Genomic DNA, 19,989 nt, shown 5'->3' on the forward strand with positions numbered 1-19,989 from the left:
CTGATGGAGCATCAACATGTATACTCAGGTTAGAGCATGCCTGGGCTGATGGAGCATCAACATGTATACTCAGGTTAGAGCATGCCTGGGCTGATGGAGCATCAACATGTATACTCAGGTTAGAGCATGCCTGGGCTGATGGAGCATCAACATGTATACTCAGGTTAGAGCATGCCTGGGCTAGAGGCATGGAGAATAAAACAAGGCAACGTTATGATAGATAGATATATTTCTCCCTTCTATTGAAATGCATTAGACATTTGAGATATCATGTACATGATTTATGTCATTCAAATATGTACAATGTCACCTAACTATAAGGCAGAGGCCTAACTTGAACTTATGGTGCCTCGGGGGTATTTTTATCAGCACGCTTCATTAGCGAGAGGTGAAGAATCTAATAACTGTTTCTGCAGTCCCAATGGATTAATTACAACAAGATACACTCAAAAATACATTATTTAATCAACTCTCTACGGGGCTAATTAATACGTGTTTTTCACACCAAGATGAAAGTCTTTGCTAACTGATGTAATCATGGAAGTGTTATGATTAACAAAATAGCCACAATGAACTGTATTAGGCAAATGAAGGTAAACAGATTGAATACTAGAAGGGGCTTTTATAAGATGGTAAAAGTTAAAAAGAGACATCCTCACTTGAAACAAAGAGTATTATATTTTACTTATTTTTTTATACACAAACCCATGTATTTTGTTCTATTCAGTCTTCCTCTCAACAATCTGATAGGAATCACTGCAATGCTCCCAAAGGTGCTGTCAGACATTGTGACTGGGACAAACACAGTCTTTTATCCTCTCTGTGATATTCAGGGCTTCTTGCTCCACATGTGTGGAAGTGTGGCTGTCTGTCACGTCCTGACCAGTATAAGGGGTTATTTGTTATTGTAGTTTGGTCAGGACGTGGCAGGGGTGTGTTTGTTTAGAGTGTTTCGGGGTTTGTTGGGTTATGTTCTAGTATGTCTATTTCTATGTGGTGTTTGTTGGGTTGACCTTCAATTGGAAGCAGCTGCTCCTAGTTGCTTCTAATTGAAGGTCCTATTTAAGAGGGGTGTTTTTCTATGGGATTTTGTGGGTAGTTGTTTCTTGTTTAGCTGTGTGCCTGACAAGAATGTTATCGTCGTTGTTTTTGTAGACGTGTGTTTTGGTTTTCCTTCTTTCTGCCTATTAAAAAGAAGATGAGTATGCACATTCCCGCTGCGTTTTGGTCTAATCCTTACGACACCCGTGACACTGTCTTTATTCTTGCGGCAATGGCCTTTGATCATTATGTTGCCATAAGGTACAATACTAGTATCACACCCAGGAATGTGCTGCTCATTATTTTACTGGTATGGGTTCTTGACTTTCTCTTGATCTCACTACTGTTCTCTCTGCAGACAAAGCTGCCCCGGTGTAGATCCACCATAATGAATGTGTTTTGTGACAACCGTTCCCTTCTTAAACTCACCTGTGGTAAAACTATACTGAATAATGTCATAGGCCTGTTTAACACAGCAGTCATGCAGATTATAAGTGTATTGTTTCCTATGTGAAGATTCTGATCACTTGCTTGGTTACAAACAATGAATAGTTTCGCCGTCCTGGAGCCTGATTTTCCTGCACCTTCGTCGCTGGGGGTGTCTGCGGCGGCAGTAACTACTCCTACGATTTCGAAGTCGACAACCTTCCGTCCAAGCTCTGGATTGAGGAACCTTGGCAGCAACTAATGGGGATCCATAATAAATACAAATACAAATCCCAAGAAGTCTGAACCTAGCAGTAAATGTTTGCACACGTTTGTGGCAGAGTTGGTCATATTCTTCATATTTGAGGTTGTAGGAACCTTCATCATTGTATCACAAAGATTCAAGATTGTCTCAGCTGACTTTTGGTATTTGGTATTTTATTAGGATCCCCATTAGCTGTTGCAAAAGCAGCAGCTACTCTTCATGGGGTCTACACAAAACATGAAATATGACATAATACAGAACATCAATAGGACAGAACTACATACATTTTTTAAAAAGGCACACGTAGCCTACATATCAATGCATACACACAAACTATCTAGGTCAAAATTGTAAAATATTATTTGTTAAAGATTATGGGCATGCTCATCTTTCTAGTATCTCCTCTTCTGAATCCAATTGTATATGGACTGAACGCAAGTGAAATACGAATCACCCTATTGAAAGTATTAGTCTGAACCAATTACAAATCTGGTCTATGATGATGGGTCACAGTCACAATGAGGCCAGATGTGGGGAAAAGTGTATTTTTTCTGCACAGAACACAAAAAATCGGAATAGTTATATAATATCGATAGTTCATCACTATATCTGTGCTTTGTATTGGTAAACAAGGCATAGTATACCGTAGCTTCAAATCATCCATCAAACTATCATTTCAACATCATGGACTGGCAGTCCCTGAATCCCCTGGCTTTTCTCTCAGTTTACCTAACAAAGTGGCTGGGTCAAACTGTTGAAATTCGAGATTGTGCTTTTAAGTTGAAAGATGTATCCCTTCTCTTTTATTACTTTTAAATTAATTATATATACCCATTGGTTCTTCAAGAATACAATATAATTTATAAATGCCTCATTAGCTTAGTTCAAGCTTAGTCCACCAGAACCCAACCTATATGCTTGCTTAACTCCATTGTAAACAATATAATTGTAAACAAACACTCATGCTTAAAGGATGGCCCGTTCTTTCATCTATAGCAGTCTATGAATTTGAGAGAGGTTACAGTTATCCAGCAACTTTGCAGCTCAGTTGATAGAGCATGGTGTTTGTAATGCCATAGTAGTGTTTGTAACGCCAGGGTAATATCAAGAGAATATGAGGTGGAAAATGGAACTCCACAGGGTAGTGCTATTAGTCCTACCTTATTCATGTTGATGATTGATGACATCTTTGTGGATATCGGACAGGGTATAGGGGCAATGGCATATGCAGATGAGAAAAAGGGGAAAGAATATTCCTTATGTAATAGAGACAATGCAAGGTGCTGGAATATCCCTTATCATGGGGTTTCAAGTTATCTGTATCTAAATATTGCCATATGATGTGCGCTAAATGACATAAATGATTAAGGAAGATGTCAGTGTTCAATTATATGGAGAACTGTAAGGATCTGTGTGTAGCTGGTGCAGAGGAGTCAGGCACAGGACAACAGAGATGAGTAAATAAAAGTAACTTTACTCAAAGTCATCAAAATACAAGAGAATTACCAAGCCCACAATAAGGATCACAGTACAACAAACAATCACTCACAACCAAACATGGGGAACAGAGGGTTAAATAATAAACAGGTAATTGGGTGAGTGAAACCAGGTGTGTAAGACATAGACAAAACAAATGGAAAATGAAAAGTGGATCGGCGGTGGCTAGAACGCCGGTGACGTCGACCGCCGAACGTCGCCCGAACAAGGAGAGGGACCGACTTCTGCGGAAGTCGTGACAAGAACGAATGGAAAGGGTAACATAATTTAAGTATTTGGGGCTATGGTTTGATGAAATGCTTACATGGAGACAACATATTACTTTGAGACTAAATGTAAATCTAAGAAAATATTAAATCTTATGAGGACAATAGTTGGGCATGACTGGGGGTAGATCGGAAATCTTTACTGAATATTTATCGTACTTTGATGAGATCGTCTGTAGATTATGGGTGCTTTGTACATTTTTTACATCGCTGTTGCACCTTGATAGGATGCAAGCGAGGGCACTCAGGATGTGCGATGGTGCATTTAAAACTACACCGGTTGAGGCTTTACAAGTAGATACTGGGGAAATGCCACTAGCCCTTAGAAAAGTTAAGATGGCCCTGGCATACTGGGAAAGACTGAAGGGTAGTATTGCAGATCATCCTACACTGACAGTATTGGAAGACTGTTGGGATTATGAACAATATCAAAAGAGGGGGTTTGACCCAGAGATTGGAAAAAGGGTTGATGAGTATATACTATAGGGCCATCTGTGGCAATAGGAAATGTGACATTGTTATAGGGCCATCTGTGGCAATAAGAAATGTAATATTGTTATAGGGCCATCTGTGGCAATAAGAAATGTAATATTGTTATAGGGCCATCTGTGGCAATAGGAAATATGATATTGTTATAGGGCCATCTGTGGCAATAGGAAATGTGATATTGTTATAGGGCCATCTGTGGCAATAGGAAATGAGATATTGTTATAGGGCCATCTGTGGCAATAGGTATTGTGCCACCGTGGTTTTATACAAGACCAAATGTTGATCTTAGCCTGATTGAAGAAAATAAACAGTGGTGTGAAGAAGATAATGTAGGAACAATAGTGGATCAATATACTAGTAATCCTTTTTATTCTTGTCTTGCAGTGTGTACAGATGGTTCAAAGGATCCCATGAATAAGAAGACAGCAGCAGGTATATTTATTTCTGAGTTCAATGTTAGTCTATGCAAGAGACTAACTAAAGATGTATCTGTATATTCAACAGAAATGGTTGCGATAATTGTTGGATTGCAATGGATAGATGAGGTGCAACCAGGAAGAGTAGTAATATGTTGGGACTCTGCATCAGTGTTTTGCAGTTTAAGATCTGGAAAGTCAGAACGTGAGGAGTCATGAGTAAAAATAATGATGCTGTTGTTAGGTTAACAAGGAAATGGTATTGAAATTCACTTCTGTTGGATATCGGCTGAAACAGGAGTGAATGGAATATATACAGTAGATATAATAGCAAAAAGAGCAGTGAAAAAGAATATACTGGTGCAGTTGGGTAGAGGGGAAATTAAACCATTGATTCAGAAAAATTGGTTAAATTGCTGGCAGAGACAATGGGATGAAAGAAGTAAGGGCAGACATGTTTATAGTACAAGGAAATCTGTACGGGAGATAGTGTCATATAATGGGAACAGAAGGGAGGAGGTTGTGTAGGATGACATTAACATATGGGATTGAATTCATCTTTAAAATTGATAGGGAAACATGGTACTGGAATGTATAATGGATGTATGTGTCGTGACGTTGTATTAGTTAATGTGACGACTGTTGCTCATCGAATGATTAACGGTTTATAATTACGTGATTAAATGAATTAAGCAATGAATCAAGCAATTATTAACTCATTAACCTGGGGCACCATGGGAACATTGTTTTGATTGAGTTTCTATTTCCCAAATTAACTCAAAGGATATCAGAATATCGATTACAACAGTCGCTAAATTAATCAGTTTCCTCTACAGTCTCATAATCTGAAAGTCATATAATCCGGGAATCTGCACGGACCCGGGCTTTACCACTGAATTTACCACACCAATCTTAGTTGATTATTTATTTACTAGCAAGCTAAAATGATGATAAAAATGCACATACACAAAACACAGTCTAGCTATCGATTAGGACTTAGTATAACGGGCCAACACACTATGGCGCTTGTTACCCAAAATGGGGATTTTAAAGAGAGAGAAATAAAGGAAGTACACGAGAGAAATATACATTTGGGTTCATCTGTCAGCCATGCTTATTTAAAATTAGCCTTGCCCCGAACTGCCGCTCTTATGGGTCAGAATATAATGGTGTAATTACGTGTTGGAGTTCTCAGGTGGGAAGCTCCGCGTGGGTCGTTTAGGATTCTAAATGACGAAGTTCTCCGGCGCAACTCTCTGGTTGTCCTCACGATGTCAGTGTCCTTCTTGGCTAAGTGGTCTGATCCTCACCCTTGATCGGAAAGGGGTCTTCTGAGGACAGACAGCTCTGTAGCTCAGAGCCCACAGCTTCGGCTCGAATGGTGTCGATACCACGATTCAATGGAGAGTGGAGGCTGGGTGGTTCGGCTTGAATTCACCCGCTTAGACACAGCTACTCGTCCGTAGCTCGTGTAGAAAAATATTTCTTTGTCTTCAACCTTGTGTTTCGTTTTGGGGTTCGTCGACTTTGTTAGACCTTGGCTGCAGCTTGGGGTCAATAGTCTACTATGTTAATTCTTCACTCTCCTGTCTTATACCCTCGGGTCAGAAGTGGGTGTAACAGCCTTTAGGGCGATTCTCTGGGCGGACCAAGTACAGGGGGCAAGGCTTAGATTTGGCTAAAAATCCGATTTTAGACACTAACTTCACATTTCATCTTTATCAAAACATTCTGTTTGATTTGGATATTTTCCAAACAGCGTACAATGTATAAACATCAGGCATATACTGGGAAAACTCTTAAAGGTACAATGTTTTCATAATAACGTCATCTCTTAACCTTTAAAAACCACTACAAAAGTTACATACATTTTAATATTCCACTTTTCGTCATAACCACCATTGTGGCTGACGGAAACCATTGTTCCAAAGTTCCTTTATTGCATGTTTAAGGTTCTGAGGCCAGTTCTCCATTGTTAGGACAAAGGAATTTCTCTGTATTATGGGCATGAGGTGTCATAAAACCCCCACATCTTCAGACCCCTAGATCTCTCCTCCTCTGTTGGGGGTTTGGGAGATAATCTGTAGGGTGGTGGTCTCCTGTACCCTGACCTGATCAGGACAGTCATGACAGTCCCCCTCTGGTAGGTTCAACTTGGAATGATTCTGCATGTTGCAACCCACCATAAGAATGACCATCGGATGTCCTGGTCTGTGGATCATCAGAGCAGCCCCCCCCCCCCCTTTAGTGGTTCCCCCCTGGTAGGCTTTCCGCAAGCTGTGGATCACCACCAGAATGGATCAAGGAGGTCTGGCAGTGGCTCTGTGTTCCGGCCCGTCGTCTGGTTATCCCGGTTAGGGGACCTAGGCAGTAACTTGGCAGACGTTAATAACGCACAACACTCAGGCAATACATCATTACATTTCCTCCCCAAAGGAGCGGTGTCTTGGCTCTAAGGCTTCCTAAGTGTCAAAGGTAATGAAACGAAAAATTGGAATAAAAACATAAAAGTATACAAAATATGTCTACCACACCTTAATCATCTAATATGGACTATGTTCTATATATGTCCAAGGCCTTGGCTAAATAGCTTTATCATGGCATTGTCTCTAATGTCATGTCTAGGTTGATCCTACTTGCAGGTGGGTAGTTAATGCACTTGGAAAAACTTGGCCCCTGAAGGCCAAAGCTTACATTAGGGACATTACTGGGCTGACCTAGCGAGTTCGGGAGAGGAGGCTGGGACTGGGCCCTGTAAGAGGGTTTCCGGATCCATTGCCACCTTTCCAAAAATCGGGATCGCTTCCGTCCCACGGGTGATCCTAGTATAAGACCTCATTAGGTCTTCCATTGCACGTGTGCGCCTGTGTACGTAGTAGGTGCACACGCCAAGGGAAATGAGGCCAAGGATCATGGTAACAGTCCGGATACTGTCCGGCACCGTCCAAGAGCGGGCGACAGACCAATCTTTTGGTCTGTAGTCAGTCGGGTCGACTAACAGTGCCTCATCCAGTACGCTAAGATCGACAGTCATGGGTCCCTCGTACTGGATTTGGTATTGAAGGGCTTGTGGTAACTCAAGGGAACGTTTAGCAAAGGCGTCCGGCATTTCAATCTCTGTGTCTATCCGGTCGTCGGGAAGGTGGTATAGAGCGAGGTCGTCTACGTGAATAATCGCCCCCTCTGGTACCGTAACAAAAACAGTCTGGTTGGGGAGGTTTAATTGGGTGATGGAGTCATGGCGTTCGTAAGTCATAGTGGCGGACGCGAACGGTGTGTTGACCAACCATCGGTTCCCTACCACCTCCACTTGTGTGGTGGTGGCCCCATCCCTGGCTGTTAGTTTGGCTCTACAGCGTTCTTCGCTGGTGATAGCTTTAATACCACAAAGACGCTCAGTGTTATCCCTGACAAATGGTTTGCTAGGACAAAGGTAGTGGACATCTTTGGTTAGAGTACACATTAGCAGGTTAGGGGTGAGATAGAAATCTGGGTTGTTTTCCTGGTAAGCTACAACTGGGGGCGTGGCAATCTTTACGTGGGTACTGTCGCGCCAAAATCCTACATTGAGAACCGTTTTCAATCTATAGATATTCTCCAGTTCAACAACCGGCAGCGTCAGTAGAAAACCCACTTCATTACGATCAACATCAACGTGTATTGGGATGGCCGACCCCAGACTATAGGCCAAATGTGATTGTAACGGCCTTAGTGTGGTTGAAGTAGCTGAGGTCAATATGTCGTGCACCATTGAGAGGGGCACTAGATATGAGGGGATTCTATTCATGGCCAAGTGGTCCATAGAAGAACTAACTTCACGGAGAAAATCCTCCAGTAACAACCGAACCAATTGGACATGGGCATAGTCATGGTTCATGACCTCTGCTAGCTTTCCTACAGACAGGATAGTTTTGTTCAGGAGAGTAGCGTGTGTGTTGACCACCAGAATAGTGTCCTGGAGAGACTTTCCCACATGTTGCAACCTAAGGGCCTGTGCCTTCATCTGCTGCTGGATAAGTGGCATCTCTTCAGTAATCTCCCTAACATTCCTCTTGACTGTGGCTAGACTGACTGCGTTGACGGCAGTGGTACCTAGGGCAAATAGTGACCCTACGGCTGCCCCTATCGATAGTAGCGCCCCGACGAATCGTTTTTCTCGCCTGGGCTCAGCTAGTTCTGACTGGGTTACTGTGAACTTTTGGAGTTGGGCCAACATATGGGCAGTGTCTAGCTGGGCGTGCTTAATTGCCTGGCTGGTCCAGTCAGCCCCGGCCCAACTCAAATGCGCCGCAGGTGGAATGTGTTGGCGGTACACATTCTCTGCATCTAGGCGGACATATACCCTCTGCGTGTGTACTCTGCAGTTAGTTATGAGGAGTCCTGGATCGTCGCGGAGAACGATTCCCGTAGGGGGTCCATTCGTGATTACGTCTGCTGGGTTGGTTTTGACCAGGGCGCAGAGTGTCAGGATCATCCAAAGGAACTCCATCCTACAGAAACGCATAATCAGAGGTTGTTGGATTATTTCAGTTATTTGTATTCGTAAACAAAAATTGTTTTGACAACTATTTTTCTGTTTTTCTTATTTTTAATCAGTACAGCGCAGGACGATATCACTAGTGACAACAGATGTATATCTGGTAGCTGGGAAGAGAATAAAAGATATTAGGTGCAACGTACTGGTCTCCTGGAAGGGATCAGCTGAGGGTACTTAAGAATTTTCTTAGTACCTCTGGTTTTTTTCCTAGGGTTTTTATCTATTCGGTGCTGGCTAGCACCCCTTCTATTCCCATGGGGGGAGTGTACAACTTGATTTGGTTCCGGTGGACCCACTTTAATGTGGCGTTTTGTCGACCTTTGCTGATTTTGATCTGGTAAGCTACAGGTGATAGCTTCACCACAATCTCGTGTGGCCCCGTCCAGTGGGGCAGGAACTTTGTTGCGACGCCCGCGGGTTTGGTGTATATGTAGTACCACACCTTATCTCCGACCTCGAACACCTGGTGTGAGGCTTTTTTGTCGTAATAGGTCTTGTCACCTTCTGCACTTCTTTCCAATTGTCCTTGAGCGTACGCAAAGGTAGTCTGGAGATGGTTCCGCAAGTCGGTCACGTATTGATGAGCCGTGTAGGCGGTGGCTGCGGCGACATCTCCCGGTTGGTACAGGAGATGCAGTGGAAGGGTCATTTGCCGGCCCGTCATCATCTCAAAGGGTGTCATTCCCGTAGACCTGTTGCGTGTGGCTCTGATTGCCATCAGTACCAATGGGAGTTTGAGGTCCCAATCTGTGTGGTTGGCTGCCACATATTTCCTCAAGATTCTGACAATTGATTGGTTGCTCCTTTCTACCCCCCCCGAGCTCCTAGGGTGGTACGCGATGTGGAGTTTAGCTTTGACTCCCAGGAGCTTCCACAGTTCGGTCATTACAGCTGCCGAAAAGTGGGTTCCTCTGTCGCTGTCCACGGTTTCTCCTGGCAGGCCGAAACGACTGAAAACCTGGTTTAGCAAAAGAACGGCAGTGGTTTCCGCTGTGTCATTAGTCGCCGGCAGGCACTCCACCCACTTTGTGAATGCGCAAGTCACTGTGAGGAGGTACTTGTTGCCTCTGGCAGACCTGGCAACTGGGCCGACCCAGTCGATCTGGATCGAGCTCCAGGGGTAAGACACACCCTTGCGTTGCAGGGGTGCTCTGTGAAGTGGCTTGGTGGGTTGAAACTGGCAGCAAACTAGACACCCCCTCACGTATCGTGCCACGTCTTGTTCCATGTGAGGCCAGTGGGCCACCTGTCGCAATGTTTCGCATGTAGCCTTGACCCCCCTATGGCCTCCACATGGCTCGTCGTGGGCATGAGCTATCATTATCCCCCTCTGTGTTTTAGGAACCACCCACCTTCGAGCGGTGTCGGTTTCTGAAACATACACCAATAGGTCATCTACAAGTGTGAGGTGCTGTTTAGTTGCGTACAGCGAACGCAAGTCGTGTGAACCTGCCAAAGCCAGTTCGGACACTGGGTGGTTGACAGGATCCGACAGGAATGCCATCAAAGTGGCGAGGGACTCATCTTGGTGTTGCATTGCTACCAGGTCGCCATTCATGAATGAATGCGTTAGCAACACATTATGTTTGTGCGACGACGTTTTCCGTGGTGCTACATGGCTACGCGTTACCGCAGACACCATAGCTTCCTCAGTGGGTTTTTCGTCTCGAGCAGCAAACACCCAAGGGGTGCCGTGAATTGCACCAGATTTCGCCATGCTGTCAGCATGGTCGTTGCCAAGTTTGTCACGACCAGGTGATTTGGAGTGTCCCTTGACTTTCTTCCAATACACCTGTATGTCGTGTTTGGTGATGAGATCATCACAAGCTAGAATGAGCTCTTTGTTTTTCACCTCTTTACCACTTGAAGTAGTCATATGCTTTTGTTTCCAAAACGGCAAGTGGCATAAGAAGGTGAGTCTCGCGTAGTTAGAGTCGGTGCAGATCGCCAGTTCTGCCAATCCGTGTTTCACCGCTGTTTGCAGGGTGATCAGCACGCCAGCCACTTCTGCAAACTGGCTGGTCTTGTTGCCAAGCTGAAATTGAAGTGGTTTGCACGGAATGTCGTTGTGCCATACCAATCCCACCCCAGCTTGCAAGTGGTCTAGATGGCGGTAAGAACAGCCATCTACAAATGCCATCGGCATGTCGAGACACACGTTCTCTTCGAAATAGTGATGGTTCGAAGGCAATGGCGGAGCGATGTCACGCGGGGGTGGTCCGGAGTCGGTTTCATCGTCACCACAGTGTTGACACACCGCCAAAGCACTGCCCAAAGGCAGGTTCTTTGCTTTTGCGTAGTTGATTACTACATCATGGCTCTGCAGCGTCATGAGCCAAGCCGCTATCCTGCTGTTGTGTACAGCACCCTCACGGATTCGTTGGCTTTTCAGAAAAGTCACAGGCTGGTGACATGTTTCTATGATCACCTTTTGTCCGCCGACATAACTGGTGAAGTGTTTGATCGCCCAGACTGTCGACAGCAGCGCTTTTTCGCAGTCTGAGTATTTGTGTTCGGCGGGGTTGAGTGTTTTGCTCGCGTAAGCAACCACACGTTTGTCTTGGTCGTATTTTTGGTACAACCCAGCGCTAAGGCAGTGCTCTGAGAAACCGACTTCCAAAAAGAATGTCTTGTCTTTGTTGGGGTATACCAGGCAGGGTGCCTCGCAAAGCAGGTTTTTCAAGGAAGCCACCGCTTCGTTGTGAGTGACATCCCAAACGAATGGGGTGTCTTTCTGAAGAAGGTGAGTCAACGGTTTTGACAAGTCGGCGTAGTTTTCGATGAATTGACGGGAGTAATTACATACTCCCAAGAAGCTGCGCACCTCGTGAAGGTTTGTAGGTGTTTTGATGTTGCGGACTGCTTGGATTCGGTTAGACTGTGGCAGGATGCCCTCGGCACCCACCAGAAGCCCAACGTAGTTTACCTTGGTCCTGCACCATTGCCCTTTCATGATGGCCAACTTAGCCCCTGCAGTCCCGAGTTGGGTGAGAACGTGGTCCATTTCATTGAGGTGATGTGACCAAGTCTCACTTCTCATGAGAACGTCGTCCACGTAAATTATCGTCCCCCTAGAGGCTGCGTCTGGCATCGCCTTGTGCAGGAAGATGTTGAACTCTGAGGGGGAGTTCGCATACCCGAATGGGCAACGATTGAACGTGAAGAGCTTGTTCGAGAAAGAGAAAGCCAACTTGTGTTGGTCACGCGGGTCGACTGTCATGGTCCAGAAACCATTTGCCACGTCGACTGTGGAGAAGTACTTGGCGTTTGCCACCTTTGGCAACTCTTGGTCGAGCTGTGTCATTGGCCAACGAGACAACGGAACCAGTTTGTTGAGTTGTCTGTAGTCAATGGTAAGACGCCATTTACCCGTTGGTTTCAGAACGGGCCACACGGGAGCGCTGTACGTACTGTTACATTCCCTGATTATCCGTTTAGCTAATAAGGAATCGATAATCTCTTGTACTGCTGCGTATGCTGCGAGCGGGATTTTGTATTGTCTAACGAACGTAGGAGTTGCTCCGGGTGGCGTAGGAATACGCACCACATGGATACCCGTAACCCCGCAATCCAGCGAGTCTGTCGACCAGATCTCACTGTGTTTGTTAAACAATTCTCTCAACTGATGGCGTTCAGTGTCATTGACAAGTGCATCAGCCTCCGACAGTAGTTGTATTACCTGTGCATGGAAACCAGGATATGGTTCGGCGACATTGTACAGGTCTTCATCGGGTGGTGACGGCATGTCACTTTTGGAAGAGTCATCAGTTGTTACCTCACAAGAGTGTACTTCGCATGCAGGAGGAGACGCAATATCATCCTCCGTGACGATGGAGTATATTAACTGGTTGCTGTCAGGATCGACATCCAGCCGGAATGCCGATGTGTCGTCCAGTGGCAATACAGGAGTTAGTGCTATTGCTTTTGACTGACAAGTAAACAGCGTACCTCCCTCGCCATCTAGGTCTAGGGAGGACGGAAGAGGCCCAATCACAGGAACAACTAGTTCAAAATCATGGAAGGCGTAATCGATCAATGTTCCTAGCTGAGTGTGCCGAGGAATGGAAATATCCGCTTGAGTCAGATTTTGTACCAGGAGGTAAGTGGATCTAGCGGTTAGTTCCAACAGTGGGTTACCATTGATAGTTAGCCCCAAGTCGAATAGTTTTGGAGAGGGTTGGAAGAAAGCAGTGGTGCCTTCCATCCGGTATCCGGGCGCCAGGTTCAGTCTTACAGAAACCTCTGTGGTTCTTGCCGGTATCAACATGGCGGACTCAGTTATCGTCTTGCAAGCTTCAGGAATAGTCTGCCCGGAAGCCATTCGCACCGGGTCGAAAGACAAGGCATGTTGGTTTGGCTGCGCCAAAGACCAAAGAACTTGGTGTATGGTATCAAGTTTAACACCCAATCTTACCAAAATGTCCGCTCCCACATAGACTGTATGTGGGAGGTCCGTGACAACCAGTAGGTAGTGGGATAATTCCTTGGTTCCAATGCGGATCGATAGCGCACACACCCCTATTGCGGTGAGTGTTGTCTGGGGAGTCGTTCCCAGTGGAAATCTAAACGTTTTCGGCACAAGGGGATGGCAGTTAGCCGTTTTCGAAATTTCGTTGAACATTTCCAAACTGATTGCTGATTTTTCTGACCAGGTGGCCAGCCTGGTATCCTCAGCCATAGTGCCGTTTAGGCACACGCCCCCTATCAGAGGAGGGCGGTAAGTGTCGGCTGGTGAATCACCCAAGCCGCACAAGAAAACCACATGTTCGGTTAAGTTCCGAGTCGAACTCACATTGTCCTTTGCCACAAATGGCGGGCTCATGGCCAAGTTCACAGGGTTTGCGTCAGATGCTGACGTCGGACCCACGTCGTTGCACAATGTATGGCAGGTAGCCTTGGAAGAATGCGGCGAAGTCAACGGAGTAGGCATAGGTATTTGTGACCAGATTTGATTGGTTTTCCAATCCATTAGTGGTACCAAACGGTCAATTAAATCACTCCCAATCAGCATTCGTTCGATTTCGATGCTAGTCACATACACGGGGTGTATCAGTGACACGCTTTCGAAGTTGAGTTTAAGTAGGAGACGTTTGGTTAGGGGCGAGGTAGCTTGAGTGAAACCTCGAAGATTCGTATCGCAATGTTCCGTTTTCAACCAACGTTTTGTTGGGTCCACTGCCCTTTTTAGTTCATCCAGCAAGGTTTCGGATATGAGGGAAATTGTTGAACCCGAATCTATCAGAGCGTGACAGGTCACACAGTCCTCCAGGACTGTTCTAAGGTATGGCCTGTTCGAGTTGGTTTTTCTCGTCATATCCCCAACAAAATGGAGTGGGTTGGGAGAACGGAGCGGTTTGTAATCTGCGTCGATTTCCAAGACAGATAAGTTACCTACGTGACCCAGTGGGTCCTCTATCGGAATGGTAGAGGAATCATCTGTTACAAAGCTGCTTATCTCGTGCATCTCCACCTCCGTGTCCAAGTCTGTAGACAAAACCTGCGGGCTTGTGTCTAGAACGGGCGGTACCTGGACAGGGATTCGAGTGGGGCGGGGGTAATGGAAATGTTTGCGTCCTCTTGAATTGCATGAATTTCGGCGGACTCGGTTTCCAACGATTTTACGCCTAGTCATGAGGATTTATCCTTGTCCTCTTTCTCAAATTTCTTACGATGCAGTACATCTTTTATCAGAGCTTCTATATCATTTCGGTTAGCGTTTAAATCATTGTTGAACAATTTGTTGCCCTTGTTACGCTTATTACCCTTGTGTCCTGACCCTTTGTGAGAGTTAGGCGGAGGGGCATGTCGGCTAGGTTGATCTCTACGGGACCTGTTAGATTGGGGACGTTCATCGTAGCTATTGTTACGGCGGTGGTTGTCGGGGTGGTGGTTACTTGGTAGCCACCCCCTTTGATCGTCCTCTTTTACAGCATATGTCCCTGATGCAGCCCCTTCTAATTCGAGTGATGGTTCCCGCCTAAGCTCGAAAGTCGAGGTGTCCGGGCTCTTAGCCCGGCTTGCTTTTGATGCTTCAAAAGCGGTGCTTGCCAGCTCTCGTAGCGTCGAGATTGGCAACCCGACGTGGGCAGTAGGGCCCAAGTAGTTAATGAAGTTGGGAGACATGTTTGACAGAAAAAGTTGTTTGAACGGTAATAGGTCTTCCATTCCTGTTTCAGTGAGCATGCCAAAGTAAGCTGAACGAAGCCGGTGATAGTAGGCTTGTGGGTGTTCATTTCGAGCTTGTCTGATATTGTTAGCCAACGAACTATCGTGTTTGCGAGTCGCAGAACCACTGAATTCTATTTTCAAAACCGTGGCAAGTTTAGCATAGTCGTTTTGCACGTGTTGCTCTTGTAGACGGATGAACCTTGTCACGTGTCTGTTGGACGTTCGCTTCAAAAGATAGAGCCTGTCTGCATTCGTAGCGTTTGGGTAGCCATCCAAGGCGTCCTCTATGTCTGCTAAGAATGTCTCAGTGTCGTTTGGCTTTCCCGGAACGGGGTCGAAGAGGCGGAAGTTTTTGACGATTTTGTCAAGGCGATCCCCGCCAAGTGCGCGGGGAGCATCTGCACTCTCCCGTGGAGAATTGTCGGCCGAGAGGCCAAGAGGAAAAGTCACGCTGTGGTTGTGTTGGCGAGGAGGCCCCAATTCACTGTGGGCCGAATGGCCAAGAGAAAGAGGCTGAAATCTCCTGTCATCTACATTCCCTCGTTCTCTTAGCTCCGGATGTGAGCTAGGTTGCTTGGATTGGTTGTCCCGCGATAGCGCGTGACTGTTCTGGAGTTCCTCCAGATGATACCTAAGGGTGGTGTTATGCTGCATCGCAGAGTCCACCTGGGAGTTGAGGGTGTTTATTTTCGACACGTAGGTGTCGCCCTTTTTTCGCTCGGCCTCATACTTATCTGTCATGGTTTGCAGGGAGAGGTCGCGAGTGTGGAGTGAGAGATCCAGTGATGCGATGTCCTCCTTTTGTTTAGAGGTCACATTTTCCAACTTTCTCACCTGGTCTTTCTCATCCTTCATTAAATCAGCGACTTCAATGAGTTCTGCTGTTTTGTCCTCCAACTTGGTCATTGTGTTCATTAACTGATCGTCTTTGGTCTGCAACTTTTGGAATAGAGCATTATTGCTTTGAGTGGTTTCATTCACAACTGTTTGTAGGGCATCAATTTGCTCGCCCCGTTTTCTAGCTAGCTCGTCCGATTCATCTAGTTTCGCGTGGACTTCATCGTATTTAGTTTTGGCTAAACCGAGTTGTTCTTTTAGAATACGGACTTGGTCAAGAGTTTGTTCGCGTTCTTTGTTATAAGTGTTAGACAGATCTTCCAATTTATCTGTTCTCACACACAGTTCCTCAGCTAGCAGTAGCTTATCTTTTTCGGCTTTCGATGCCAGCTCCCTGGTTCTCTCCACCTGTACATTGAACTCCCCAGCTTCCTGCTCGTGCCTCTGCTGGGCACTGAGGTACTGGTGCACTGTCCATCTCTGCTGGTGGGCATAGTTGAGGGCTAAACTGGAGAGAACCTTCACAAGGCCTCCGCCTGATGGTCTATTTTGAAGAGCGTCTGTCGCATTGTCTGCATTTTTCTCGCTTATGGCATTGAAATCTAACATTTTCAGCCCCTCGGCATAGTTAGGATTTGCATCGTTGCTGAGGTCCGCGATCAATCTTTCCGTGGGTGAAGGTCCACTGATTAGAGGGGAAATGGGTGGAAACCCATCTGATGGATTGCTCATTATTATGATTGTCAGTTATTTCAATTTACGTAATGTTTGGGGTTTTTAGTTGGAGGCTGCAAACACGATTTAACTCAGTTTGTAAACGTCAATGAATCATCAAGACTGAGTCAGTAATGTGAGTTGGTTATTACTGAACTTGCCAAAACAGGTTTAATTGATTAAATCGATTTTAATGATAAATCTAACCTGTATCGGCTATTTGGGAATTTTAATTTTAATTCACCTGAAGGAGTTGCTATCTCTAAGTTAACGTTGAAAAGTTTAACTATGTCTCATTGGTTAGTACACATTAGTTTGCGTATTATTCCAATAACCAACCTGGACGGTAGTGTAGCAATTTAATGTGTATTAAATTGAACGAGACAATGACATCCAATCAGTTGCGACTGGTTAGATATCGTACAGCATAACCTGAATTATTTAAAAAAAATAATTACTGGTGATTCTTCACCACCGGAGGTCACTGTTAACACAAGCTAAAATCGACAGGGTACCAGTGAAAATAGAATTTTACAATACTGTTAAAAAGTCTACCTAAACACCATTAAGCTGGTAAAACAGCTTTAATCTATTAATCAATTTGAATGATTAGTCAACCCCGTATAGCTAAAGGAATTAGCTTTAATTAACCTGAAGTAATTGCTATATCTAAGTTAACATTGAAACGTTTAACTATGTCTCATTGGTTAGAACACATTAGTTTGCGTATTATTCCAATAACCAACCTGGACGGTAGTGTAGCAATTTAATGTATATTAAATTGAACGAGACAATGATATCCAATCAGTTGAGACCGGTTAGATATCGTACAGCATAACCTGAATTATTTAAAAATAATTACTGGTGATTCTTCACCACCGGAGGTCACTGTTAACACAAGCTAAAATCGACAGGGTATCAGTGAAAATAGAATTTTACAAAACTGTTAAAAAGTCTACCTAAACACCATTAAGCTGGTAAAACAGCTTTAATCTATTAATCAATTTGAATGATTAGTCAACCCTGTATAGGCTAAAGGAATTAGCTTTAATTAACCTGAAATAGTTGCTATATCTAAGTTAACGTGGAACAGTTTAACCATGTCTCATTGGTTATGGCACATTCGTGTGTGTATTATTCCCATAACCAACCTGGAGAGGTAGTGTATCAATTTAATGTATGTATAAAATTGAACAAGACAATGATATCTAATCAGTTAAGACTGGTTTGATATCCTACAGCGTAACCTGACTTATTTCACGAAAAATGACTGGCGATTCTTCGCCAGAGGTTACGGATAGCCCAAGCTGAGGTCACACAGGTATCCCGTCTAACGGGAATTCACTATGAACAAAGAGGAAAACCAAAATGGCGGCTCCCCTTTGTTAGCTTAGCATCTGGCGCAAGGCTCAGCTTTCCTTGCGCGGGGTTTCCCCCTCGCCGCACAAGGGATGTTCCCTCCAACAAGGGAACGGGTTTACTTGGTGACGTCTCACGTTCAACCCTTAACCTCTCCCCGTTACCCAACGCGAGAGGTAGAGAGATAATAACTTTGCTTCGGTCAAACGAATATATCTACTCTAATTTCCGTAATGGCTGGCTCATATGTCCTCTGCTCTAGGAATGACTTATGACCGAGTCAGATCACTCCTGAAAGCGATCGACAGAAATAACACTACGTTAGGCCCAACTAGTATTATTTCTCAGAATGCCTGCATCGGCTGGTACATATGCCCTAGCTCGTAGCATTCAGTAGACCCCCTTCACACTGGCTTTGGTCAGATATACAACAGGGGTCGTTCTCTCCCGACCAGTATCTGGGTCAAATGGAACGACACACACACACTTCTCTCCCGCACTAGTCCTGCCTATAGCTATTAATGGAATGTATATATATTGCTACACAATTGATATGGAATAACACAACAGTGCGGCCTAGTCCTATCTTAGATTCCTCACACGGGGCGCCATATGTCGTGACGTTGTATTAGTTAATGTGACGACTGTTGCTCATCGAATGATTAACGGTTTATAATTACGTGATTAAATGAATTAAGCAATGAATCAAGCAATTATTAACTCATTAACCTGGGGCACCATGGGAACATTGTTTTGATTGAGTTTCTATTTCCCAAATTAACTCAAAGGATATCAGAATATCGATTACAACAGTCGCTAAATTAATCAGTTTCCTCTACAGTCTCATAATCTGAAAGTCGTATAATCCGGGAATCTGCACGGACCCGGGCTTTACCACTGAATTTACCACACCAATCTTAGTTGATTATTTATTTACTAGCAAGCTAAAATGATGATAAAAATGCACATACACAAAACACAGTCTAGCTATCGATTAGGACTTAGTATAACGGGCCAACACACTATGGCGCTTGTTACCCAAAATGGGGATTTTAAAGAGAGAGAAATAAAGGAAGTACACGAGAGAAATATACATTTGGGTTCATCTGTCAGCCATGCTTATTTAAAATTAGCCTTGCCCCGAACTGCCGCTCTTATGGGTCAGAATATAATGGTGTAATTACGTGTTGGAGTTCTCAGGTGGGAAGCTCCGCGTGGGTCGTTTAGGCTTCTAAATGACGAAGTTCTCCGCGCAACTCTCTGGTTGTCCTCACGATGTCAGTGTCCTTCTTGGCTAAGTGGTCTGATCCTCACCCTTGATCGGAAAGGGGTCTTCTGAGGACAGACAGCTCTGTAGCTCAGAGCTCACAGCTTCGGCTCGAATGGTGTCGATACCACGATTCAATGGAGAGTGGAGGCTGGGTGGTTCGGCTTGAATTCACCCGCTTAGACACAGCTACTCGTCCGTAGCTCGTGTAGAAAAATATTTCTTTGTCTTCAACCTTGTGTTTCGTTTTGGGGTTCGTCGACTTTGTTAGACCTTGGCTGCAGCTTGGGGTCAATAGTCTACTATGTTAATTCTTCACTCTCCTGTCTTATACCCTCGGGTCAGAAGTGGGTGTAACAGCCTTTAGGGCGATTCTCTGGGCGGACCAAGTACAGGGGGCAAGGCTTAGATTTGGCTAAAAATCCGATTTTAGACACTAACTTCACATTTCATCTTTATCAAAACATTCTGTTTGATTTGGATATTTTCCAAACAGCGTACAATGTATAAACATCAGGCATATACTGGGAAAACTCTTAAAGGTACAATGTTTTCATAATAACGTCATCTCTTAACCTTTAAAAACCACTACAAAAGTTACATACATTTTAATATTCCACTTTTCGTCATAACCACCATTGTGGCTGACGGAAACCATTGTTCCAAAGTTCCTTTATTGCATGTTTAAGGTTCTGAGGCCAGTTCTC

At 44.7% G+C, this 19,989-nt stretch overlaps 1 pseudogene; it reads left to right on the forward strand.

Annotated features, from left to right (window-relative positions):
- Nucleotides 1–629: 629 nt before the first annotated feature.
- Nucleotides 630–2,208, forward strand: LOC115163890 (olfactory receptor 52H1-like; annotated as a pseudogene).
- The last annotated feature ends 17,781 nt before the right edge of the window (nucleotides 2,209–19,989 follow it).

Source organism: Salmo trutta, chromosome 26 (genome assembly GCF_901001165.1).
Source record: "Salmo trutta chromosome 26, fSalTru1.1, whole genome shotgun sequence".
Taxonomy (NCBI): Eukaryota; Metazoa; Chordata; class Actinopteri; order Salmoniformes; family Salmonidae; genus Salmo; species Salmo trutta.